At 40.4% G+C, this 12290-nt stretch overlaps 1 protein-coding gene across 4 annotated transcripts in view; it reads right to left on the bottom strand.

Annotated features, from left to right (window-relative positions):
• Positions 1–12290, bottom strand: part of PCOLCE2 (procollagen C-endopeptidase enhancer 2) — a 113029-nt gene that overhangs the window by 33421 nt on the left and 67318 nt on the right. The window lies entirely within an intron of this gene.

Below are 12290 nucleotides of genomic sequence, written 5' to 3'. Positions count from 1 at the left end.
TACATCCTGTATACGTGTTAGTCTCTGTTCACATTGCCTTCAGGGGCTACGTTTAACGTATACACCGGGGAAATATCCCAGTATATGTGCCGAACGTAAAAAGCCCTGACTTATGCTACTGTATACCAGACATTGGCAGACATCATCAAAAAAAAAAAAAAGTGTACAGACTGCATTTTCTTATACAGTAAAAAAAGGAAGGTATACCAATTTATACTCCCAGCTCATATGTTGAATTTCTTCACCGAATGTGGTGTGTACGCCCACTGGACTCCTAAGCCCAGAATAAGCAGAGATTAAAATGAATAAATAACAAGTTATACTGAATCTATTTCCATAAAGCTATATATCAATCTTCTCATCTCCTCCTTCTCTATAACATACTGCCTGCAAATCAGAAAGCATTTTTAACGTGACAGGTTCCCTTTAATTCTCTGCCTACTAGTGATAGTGAGGTGATAACATTCAATTTCACTGTAGGCTGTAAAATGAACTGCTCCTCTAGTACAGTGTGACCTATTTTGCCACTAGGTATCAGCACCTGTGAGAACGGCAATATTTCATCATTTATTTTAATATGGGCAGGCATGACAAAATAAAAACTGTCAATAAATGCAAAAATATGTTTTCCACAATAAATAATTAATTAGATATGTACGTTGTGATGATAGTAAACCTTTAAAAGAAGAGATGATTTCTAGAAATGATCAGTATTCTCAGCATATTCTAATTGAACAGTTTTAATATGTTGTTATCTATACCCTGTATATCATCCTAATTGCCTACAATTGGCACAGTCTTCAAAACCATTCAGACAGCTCAACACATAACCCACATGCTATGTCTGACTCAATACTGAACAAGACGAGATGTCATAGACAGACAGCATATATCATCTTACACTGCAATAGATGTCAGATTCACTTGGGACCTCATAAAATTCACGCATGTTTGTTATATAAGTGATGTAAAATTTTCCATTCCTTTTCAAACTATAACATAAAACCTCTTTTAATCCTACTTCGACGAAAAAACACCTATAAATAACAGCGAGAAGATGTTAAATGCTACATATACAGGAACGGGTGCGGGTGTGTGTATGTGTGATCCTAGCCTTACTGTCATTTTTAGGTTTTTGCTGTGATAGACAGGGTTTTATATATATATATATATATATATATATATATATTTAAAGTGAGAAAGAACTGTTCTACTGTGTGCTGTATTCACTATCATTGCACACACCATTTAAAGGATGTAAACTTTTTTTTACAAAGTACTTCCACTGCAGTAATTTTCACCTGCAATTAGAGCTGCCATAGCAGGGAAAACAACATTTCAGAGTAAGGCCACGTTCAGATCTTGCAGAATTGCCATGGATTTGTGAAGATGTGCAATGCAAAGGGTAAGATCTGTGGCAAATCCATAACAACATTTTCTACAGATTTTGCAGCAAATTCACTGTAAACTCGCTAAACAAAATCTTCCACTTCGGAAGTCAGCCATAGACTTAGGCCCTATGCGCTCAACCTTAGCCCCATACACAGTCTGTGATTACGGAACAGACGACCCGAGGAGTGTCATTTGCGGGTCGTACGCAATCACGGACCAGGCACACACAAGATGTACATTGACAAATGCGGCCCGTAAAATGACTTGTCCTATTTTTTTGCGATCCGGGCTCCCGGACAATGCACGGACCGTGGAAACCACGGTTGTGTGCATTGGCCCATAGGATAGAATGTGTCCTAGACTAACCGCAATTGCGGATAGTATGCAGACCGTAATGCACGCTTGTATTCATGAAGTCTTAGTTGAGCTCAGTTACATGACTGATCTTCTACTGATCACGTCCTCACCGAGATCAAAAGAAAACGTGGCATTACCATTTTCTTTTTGCGTTCACAGCTCTCATTGAGCACTGTGAAACTGAAGACAGACAAGACAATGAAGGTAGAATACACTTCTGCCTACATTCTAGAGTTTTTCAGCCAGGCACATGAATGTTGGTGCAGAATCTCCCGTGCTCCAGTTTTAAACCCGCGCTGTAAATGTACTGTGCCATGGGTTTAAGCCCTGGTCGATTAATGCCCTGTTCAAATTGTTGTCATATGTTCCATGTTTTACAAGATCATTACAGATATCATGGATCCTGTTAAATCTGTTGACAAAGCATCTCAGCAAACCACACTCTGCCATTCAGGGGCAATGGAACAAATCCACAACACCAATATGAATACAGCCTATTAATTATCACATGTATTACAGTATGTTGATTTTCAATACAACTCCAAAGAAGTGTGATAACATGTCATAATACAATTTATTGGCGCTTTTAATATTCATCTGTAATAATAATAATAATAATAATAATAATAATAATAATAATAATATAATAGCATATATATTACTTCTAGTAATTACTACAGTGCCTGAAGTACATGGCCAAATGAAGCCTGCATGTATCTTTCTGAAATTATTGGCAAAACAGAGGCAGCGGTCAATTTGCACAAATTGTGACAAATAGAACATTCTCCCACAATTTGTATTGAGATGTAACACTTTTAAGCTGTTCTTTTTGTTACTTTGTGACTTTTTCTCCAGGTTTAACCCCTTAGTGACCAACAGTACGCCTTTTTACGTTCCTCACTAATGGGCTTTAGGCTAAGGCGACGCCTTTTAACGTGATCGCTTTAGCCTAAAGTAGCGCTGAAACGAAAGATCAGAGCTCCGTTCTCTCAGCTACCGGAGGTAGCTGAGAGTTCGGAGCAACGACCAGAGACCATAGCGAGTGGTCTCTGGTCACGTGATCGCCGTGAAACACTATTTCACGCTAAAGCGGCAGATAATCGCCATTTCTCTCTCCTCTCATGGAATAACTCCTTAGAGAGGAGAGAGAACGGATAATTAGTGCGGCCCCCCCCCCCTCCCATGTCCGATCCCCACCCCGTCCGATTCCCCTTCATGTCCGATTCCCCCCCCGGTCCGATCCCCCCCCCCCCGGTCCGATTCCCCCCCCCCCCCCCGAATGCGCTTTGCAAATCTTACCTGTGTCGTCAGCTGGCACAGCAACAATCAGGGACCGTTGTGACTGGTCCCTGATCAGGTGATCTCTGTGATAAAACCTATCACAGAGATCACTGACAGTTATTTTCATAACACAGCCAGGACATGTGCTGTGTTTCTCTCTCCTTCCATTGTAGTTGTTCTGAGAGGAGAGATAAATCAGTCTGCGTCCTGTGCTGTGAAAGAAAAAGTGATAAAAAATCATCGTTCTAATATATACATATATATATAATATATAAAATCTATATTAGCGTCAGCGCTAGATTAGCGTCAGCGCTAGTTTAGCGTTAGTGCTAGTTTAGCGTTAGTTCTAGTTTAGCGTTAGTTCTAGTTTAGCGTTACTTTAGGTTTAGTGCTAGTTTAGCGTTACTTTAGGGTTAGGGCTAGTTTAGCGTTCGTGTTTAGGGCCGTTAGAATTTATTTTACGTCTGTTATATAAAAAATATATATATATATAAAAAAAATAATAATAATTTGTGTTGTTTTTAGGATTTTAGGTTTACTTTAGGGTTAGGACTTATAGGGCATATATATATATATATATATATATATATATATATATATATATATATATATATATATATATATACACATACATATCTATAAATATGTCTCAGCGAATGTACAGCGCAGAGCAAGCCTACGCCTTGCTATGTTCCGACACTTCTGAAAGCGAAACAGACACCGCTTCAGAATTTGTTCCAGACAGTGACAGTGACGATTCTAATTCCACCGCTGAACCCCATAGTCCTATGGTGGTGGATACGTCAGTCGCTGTAGAGGTGTCAAGTGCAGGGCCGAGTGTTGCAGTCCCTCCCGTGATGTGGGATCCTGCACTATCATTTTCCCCCCAAGTACCCCAATTTGAAGCGACTCCAGGAATTAGTGTCGACCCCCTATAATTTTTTTAATTTATTTATATGTGATACGGTCCTAGACTTGATAGTTCAGCAGACTAATCTGTATGCTAGGCAGTTTGTTCTACAAAAGCCTGCGTCTATGTACTCCAGAATGTGGAGCCCCACAAGTGTCCCAGAAATAAAAAATATTTTAGGCATTACCCTCAATATGGGTTTGGTTAAAAAAAACTCTGTCCGGTCCTACTGGACTTGTAGTGCTGTCCACGCTACCCCTGTATTTGCAGCAGTGATGTCCAGAAACCGCTATGAGGCCCTAATGTGATTCATGCATTTTACTGACAATTCCCAAGTCCCCCCAAGAAGTGACCCAGCCTATGATCGGCTTAATAAATTAAGGCCATTAATCACCCTTCTAAATGATTTATTTTTAAAGTTGTACACCCCTGACAAAAATTTGTCTGTAGATGAATCGCTCATGAGCTTCAAAGGGCGTCTTTCCTTTCGTCAATTCATCCCTTCCAAACGAGCCAGATATGGGGTGAAATTGTACAAAGTGTGCGAGAGCACAACGGGTTACACCTGCGGTTTCAAAATCTATGAAGGCAGGGACTGCCAAATTCATACCCCAGGCTGCCCAGAAACTATTGGCACCTCTGGCAAAATTGTGTGGAACCTAATGGAGCCATTTCTGCACAAGGGGTACCACGTCTATACAGACAATTTTTATACAAGCGTTGCCCTTTATAAAGCCCTCCATGCTGCAAATACAGGGGCCTGTGGGACAGTACGGAAGAACAGAGTGGGACTCCCACAACAGTTGGTGTCCAGGCGTTTGGGAAAAGGAACATCCATGGCCCTTGCATGTCAGAAATTGCTTGCAGTGAAGTGGGCCGACAAGAAGGATGTCTACATGCTGTCCACCGTACACACGGACACCACTGTGGCAATTACGGAGAGGGGGGCTACCACTGCAAAGCAGAAACCTGTCTGTGTAACAGACTACAACAAATTTATGGGGGGGTGTAGACCTTTCCGACCAGGTGCTTCAGCCTTACCTGGTGAAGCGCAAAAATAAGGCCTGGTACAAAAAGGTAGCAATCTACCTCATCCAGGTTGCTACCTATAACAGTTTTGTTATTTTCAAAAAAGCCCAAGGAACGCTCACTTTCCTTCAATTTCAGGAGAAGGTCATTGAGCATCTCCTTTTTGAGTCCACTATACCGACACAATCCTGCGAATCTGAGGATGTGCGCAGGCTTTCAGAGCGCCATTTTTTACACCCTATTCCTTCCACTGAGACCCAAAAATATCCCCAAAAAAGGTGTCGGGTATGTAGCAAGCATGGCAGGAGGAGGGATACCCGCTTTTATTGCCCCATGTGTCCATCAAAACCAGCCCTTTGTAACTACCCCTGTTTTGAAACCTTTCACACGGTTGCAAATTACTAGAATTTAACACAAAAAAAAAAAAATGGGTTGGGGGCCTTTTTAGGGAGTCAATTTCTTTATATTTTCTTTTTAGTTCGTGGGCTTTCCAAGTAGGGATTATTTCTTGTGGGAGAGGTTGTAGAGCACATTTTTTTCAGACCGTGAAACTAATTTTACCCCTTATGATTTTTTTTATTTATTTGTGGGTGATCAAGTGCTGGAATTAATTGTCCAGTACAAAATCCCACATCCACAATTTTTTTATTTTGACTGTTCTTATGACTATGTCCTGCCACATACAGCTGTTACATTCCTAATTCTGTACCGTGATACGGGCATGATCTTTTTTTTTTATTTGGAGGATCTCTAATAATCGAGCTGTTCCTTATCAATACACCATGGGCTTTGTTACGGTTCTTCTGGAAATACTGACATCATTTTGGGGATTAGTGATCCTTTACTGTTCCTATAGATGGTTTTGGACACTGTCCTTTTATATATTCTGTAGGTGATTGGTTGTTTTGTGCACATAGCGGTTCCTACCTTGCCGGGCAGGGGTCTGTTATGGTGTACCGCGTCACTTGGCACATTCGTCCCTCATAAGGATTGATGGAGCTAAAGAGACGTTGTACAACCAGTCACTGAAAAAAAAAATCCTTGTCATGACAGCCCTGCAGGTGTTCTTCTATCTAGTGAACAGACTCGAGTTTGCAACATAGTTGGATACATTTTCCTCCATTTGTTTGAAGATATTGCCCGTTACTCCAGTACAGTTTATTTTTTCCTCTCTGACTGATTTTATATTAGGACAGAATTCTGTCCACAATGACATCATAATGGCACCAACTGCTTCTTCAGCAAGACATAGTCATAAGTACAGGCAAATACGTCTATAGCAACATGTATCCGTTATGAATACACGGCTTCACTTCTCTTCTGTGCCGCACAAATTTATTAATGTGGCATATTTCTAACAAAATAACCTTCTACCACGTCTCCTCTATTTCATGTGGAAACGTAATAAGAGTTTGAAGAAAACATTATATACCCATAGTGTCTGAAATAATAACCATTATTTCCTCCTTTAAAAATTTTTGGTCCGCATGCCCACTACACCACTAGATGAATACCTTTAGGGGTTTAGTTTTTAAAATGGGGTCATTTCTGCGTGTTTTTTTTTTTTGTTCATGCTTCTCAATGCCTCTAAATGCATGATATGGGGCCTAGAATTTATTCAATTGTGCCCTGAAAGCCATAGGGTGCTCCCTCTCTTTTTGGCCCAGCCACACGTCTAATAAGCAGATTGAGGCAACAATGGGAGTATTTTTGAAAACAGGAGAAACCGGGTGATAGATTTTGGGGTGTGTTTCTTCATTCTCATGGTCGCTTTACAAAGAAATCGGTCTTCAAAGTGATACTTTTATATAAAAAGTGTTGTTTTTTTTAAATTTCACCAGCTATGCATTAAATTTAGCAAAAAACTGTGGGGTGAAAATACTCACTACACCCCTAGATAAATACCTTAAGGGGTCTAGTTTTCTAAATGGGGTCGTTTATGGGGAGTTTCTATCGTTCTGGTAGTTCAAAACCTCTCCAAATATACAGTGGGGCCTAAAACATTTTCAAGCAAAATATGAGTCCTGAAAGCCTCCGGGTGCTCCCTCCCTTTCGGGCCCTGCCGTGTGTCCAGGCAACGCATTAGGGTCACAATGGGGGCATTTTTGAAAACAGGAGAAACAGGGTGATAGATTTTGGGGTGTGTTTCTTCATTCTCATGGTCGCTTTACAAAGAAATCGGTCTTCAAAGTGATACTTTTATATAAAAAGCGATTTTTTTTTAAATTTCACCAGCTATGCATTAAATTTAGCAAAAAACTGTGGGGTCAAAATACTCACTACACCCCTAGATAAATACCTTAAGGGGTCTAGTTTTCTAAATGGGGTCGTTTATGGGGAGTTTCTATCGTTCTGGTAGTTCAAAACCTCTCCAAATGTACAGTGGGGCCTAAAACATTTTCAAGCAAAATATGAGTCCTGAAAGCCTCCGGGGGCTCCCTCCCTTTCGGGCCCTGCCGTGTGTCCAGGCAACGCATTAGGGTCACAATGGGGGCATTTTTGAAAACAGGAGAAACAGGGTGATAGATTTTGGGGTGTGTTTCTGCATTCTCATGGTCGCTTTACAAAGAAATCGGTCTTCAAATTGATACTTTTATATAAAAAGTGATTTTTTTATTTTATTTCACCAGCTATGCATTAAATTTAGCAAAAAACTGTGGGGTGAAAATACTCACTACACCCCTAGATAAATACCTTAAGGGGTCTAGTTTTCTAAATGGGGTCGTTTATGGGGAGTTTCTATCGTTCTGGTAGTTCAAAACCTCTCCAAATATACAGTGGGGCCTAAAACATTTTCAAGCAAAATATGAGTCCTGAAAGCCTCCGGGTGCTCCCTCCCTTTCGGGCCCTGCCGTGTGTCCAGGCAACGCATTAGGGTCACAATGGGGGCATTTTTGAAAACAGGAGAAACAGGGTGATAGATTTTGGGGTGTGTTTCTTCATTCTCATGGTCGCTTTACAAAGAAATCGGTCTTCAAAGTGATACTTTTATATAAAAAGCGATTTTTTTTTAAATTTCACCAGCTATGCATTAAATTTAGCAAAAAACTGTGGGGTCAAAATACTCACTACACCCCTAGATAAATACCTTAAGGGGTCTAGTTTTGTAAATGGGGTCGTTTATGGGAAGTTTCTATCGTTCTGGTAGTTCAAAACCTCTCCAAATGTACAGTGGGGCCTAAAACATTTTCAAGCAAAATATGAGTCCTGAAAGCCTCCGGGTGCTCCCTCCATTTCAGGCCCTGCCGTGTGTCCAGGCAACGCATTAGGGTCACAATGGGGGCATTTTTGAAAACAGGAGAAACAGGGTGATAGATTTTGTGGTGTGTTTCTTCATTCTCATGATCGCTTTACAAAGAAATCGGTCTTCAAAGTGATACTTTTATGAAAAAAGTGAAATTATATTTTTTTATGCCTGCTTTGCATGAATTCTTACAAAAAAACTGTGGGGTCAAAATACTTACAACACCCCTTAATAAATACCTTAAGGGGTCTAGTTTTCAAAATGAGGTCACTTGTGGGGGTTTCCACCATTCTGACACCTATGAGCCTCTGAAAACCTGGCTTGGTGCAGGAAAACAAAATGTACTACAAAATTTATAAAATTATTACTTAACTTGTAAGTCTTCTAAATTGCTCAAAAATTATTTTATTTTTTCAAAAGTGCTGCCAAAATAGAGTAAAGAGATGGAAATATATATTTAATAAAAAAAATTGTACAGTATGTGTGTACATATGTGACATATTGCAGTTAAAAATAGGGAAAAATGATAATTTTTACAAAATTTCTTCCATTTTTCTATTTTTTAATTAATTTCCGCAAATCGTATCAGTCTACTTTTACCACTAAAATAAAGTACAACATGTGATGAAAAAACAATGTCAGAATTACTTGGATATTCAAAACTTTCACAAAGTTATTCTCTGATAAAGTCACACATACCAGATTTGACAAATTTGGCTTGGTCATTAAGGTCCAAACAAGCTTGGTCACTAAGGGGTTAAGTAATAACATTTTAATATTGAAAAGATCACCTCACATCAGGCAGAAAAGGGATAGAAATAGAAAAGAAATAGAAAGGGCCAGTTTTCCAAAGAGTTCTTGCTCAATCTGAAAGTGAGTCAGTAATGGAATACATAAACCCTTAAAAAATAATTCCTACTGAAGTGTCAGAAATGAGAGCTGGATCACTGATGATTTCCCCCCACAAGTTTAAAAGGGGTTAAACCTACTATTGATCTGTGACTCCACATGACGACAGTAGCCAATCACACGTCACCATAGTGACCAGCGATTGCCTGCAGTGCTGATGTATGGCGGCACAGGTTAACATTTCATCACGCTGCAAGGACAACAACAAGCAGAGGGATCTCTTGTAACTGACATGACAAGCGAGTATATTAGTTGTTATTATGTTTCGCTATTTCCAGTAAGATTTTTACCACAGTAAAACTTTATTAGGGGTTGGAAAACTACATTAAAGCCTAAATACACTCATGGCCGGATAATTTTCGTTTGTATAAAGTTAATTCTAATTCACTGCCCTCAAGGAGGGTCCAGAGAGCTGAATACTGAGGAGCTTTTCTGCAGGGTCCTCACGCTGTACAGTATATTTAAACCTATAGATTGTAATCTGGTATGGGCAGAGCTCCTACCTAATATCTTGTGAATAATAGTTTAATTTGTCTGTACCCCACTTTTTTTTGTAATTGTTACAATATATTGCCCCAATATTCTTCTATGTAAAGCGCTTTGGTATCTGATAGTTTTATATTAATAATAATAAACTGTGTAAATATATCTACAGAACTATGGTGGTCACAAGTGAACTCTGTTCTATGACTGACATAATAGTGGGCCAGCAGTGTTAAGGACATGGCCAAATTTTGCATTAACCACAAGAGGAATCTCCTTAAAGAGGCTCTGTCACCAGATTTTACAACCCCTATCTCCTATTGCAGCAGATCGGCGCTGCAATGGAGATAAGAGTAACGTTTTTGTTTTTTTTAAACGAGCATTTTTGGCCAAGTTATGACCGTTTTTATATTTATGCAAATGAGGCTTTCTAAAGTAAGGAGCAGGAACAGGATCCCTGCGCAGGCCGGCGTGATGACGTGATCATCACGCCGGCCTACGCAAGGGTCCCATCTCATGGTGCTGAGGAGGCTGTGGAGCAGCTCCGTTCGTCGCGGGAACAGGGCTAGATGAGGATAAGGTTTTTTTATTTGTTTGGGGTGGCACTACCTACAATGGGGGGCTCCCAGAGCTGTGTGGCACTACCTACAAGGAGGGTAAGTGGCACTATCTACAAGGGAGATTTGTGGCACTCTGTACAAGCGGGGTTATGTGGCACTATCTACAAAAGGGGTTGTGTGTGGCACTATCTTCCAGAGGGGTTTTGTGTGGCACTATCTACAAGGGAGGTATGTGGCACTATGTACAAGGGGGGCTATGTGGCACTATTTACAAGGGGGGGCTGTGTGGACTATCTTGCAAGAGGTTATATGTGGCACTATCTACAAGGGGGTATGTGGCACTATCTACAGGGGCTGTGTGGCACTATCTACAGGGGTATGTCACAGTGCTTTAAGTTTTGGGTCAGTTTTTTTTAATAACTATTATGACTATGAAAGAACATAATTAAGTGATAGCAAATGTTATAATATCTGTGCTTAACTGTTTGTTACAGTTTTCGTCACCCTGAAACTAAAGGTTAATAAGAGTTCACTGGTGACCTAGCTGTATTTTTACATTGCACACAGAACTGATAAATGTTCATTTTCGGGAGGGCGTGATGTGGGGGTGGAGGCGTTGGTTGTGGGGGAGAGGGGCCCAGTCAAAAGTTTGCTATGGGGCCCAGTCTTTCCTAGTTAAGCCCCTGGTTATGCATTATATTTTATGGTATATTTAGGGCATGGCCAGACGTGGCGGAATTGCTGTGGAATTCCGCAGCGGACAGTCTGCAGTGGAATTCTCCAGCAGCCATTTTTTACATTTGTTTCAATACATTTTTAGGTAAGTTAGTTCAGACATTGTGGAAAACTCCGCTGCGGACCATAGGCTACGGTGCGGAATTTTCCCTCTGCAGCATGCACTGTCTGTTGCGGAGACGAAGCGGAATTTCACTGCGGATTTCAGCCTTTGCAATGCAAAAACGGAAATCTGTGGCAAGTCCGCTGTCTTTTCTGCAACGTCTGAATTACCTGTCAAATATGCAAATGTTGGTGCAGATTCGTTGCATAATTGCCCCAAATCTGCACCAACATTTGCAGCGGAAAAACTCTGCCACGTCTGGCCATGCCCTTAGAGTTATCATAGGTACAAATGAACCAATCGTGACTTGTCCCAAGAGTTGGGTATTTGTACCGGATATAGACATGTCAATAATTTAACCAATCCAACTCTTCTAATTACACTGGCGTCAGACGCCTTTTTGGGGTCGTAACTCTGCGGTTTGATGGGTACACTAATAACTTAGTCATAGCCCATGGACAAAAGTAGCGCTGTTTCTGGAAAAAAAACTGGACTGTTTTTTTCTAATCCTGAAAAACCACTTAAAGAGGCTCTGTCACCACATTATAAGTGCCCTATCTCCTACATAAGGAGATCGGCGCTATAATGTAGGTGACAGCAGTGCTTTTTATTTTTAAAAAAACGATCTATTTTTACCACTTTATTAGCGTTTTTAGATTTATGCTAATGAGTTGCTTAATGCCCAAGTGGGCGTATTTTTACTTTAGACCAAGTGGGCGTTGTACAGGGGAGTGTATGACGCTGACCAATTAGCATCATTCACTCCTCTCCATTCATTTACTCAGCGCATAGGGATCCTGTTAGATCCTTATGTACTGTTTTATACTAACACATTAACAATACTGAAGTGTTTAGACAGTGTCTATTCACAATCTCTGCACTTCGTTACTGTTTCTATGGTAGTTACAGCAGAGGAAGCGTGATCTCGTTGTAACCTGTCATTTACCGCGTAATCTCGCGAGATTACGCGTCCTCTGCTGTAACTACCACAGACAGAGTAACGAAGTGCAGAGATTGTGAATAGACATCCCGGGTAATGTCTATTCACTGTCTAAACACTTCAGTATTGTTAATGTGCTAGTATAAGACAGCACATAGCGATCTAAAAGGATCCCTATGCGCTGACTAAATGAATGGAGAGGAGTGAATGATGCTGATTGGTCAGCGTCATACACTCCCCTGTACAACGCCCACTTGTTCTAAAGTAAAAATACGCCCACTTAGGCATTGAGCAACTCATTAGCATAAATCTAAAAACGCTAATAAAGTGGTAAAAATAGATAGTTT

Source organism: Rhinoderma darwinii, chromosome 4 (assembly GCF_050947455.1).
Source record: "Rhinoderma darwinii isolate aRhiDar2 chromosome 4, aRhiDar2.hap1, whole genome shotgun sequence".
NCBI classification, from domain to species: domain Eukaryota; kingdom Metazoa; phylum Chordata; class Amphibia; order Anura; family Rhinodermatidae; genus Rhinoderma; species Rhinoderma darwinii.
The sequence above is the reverse complement of the archived record's forward strand: the minus strand, read 5'-3'. Positions and strand labels throughout refer to the sequence as shown.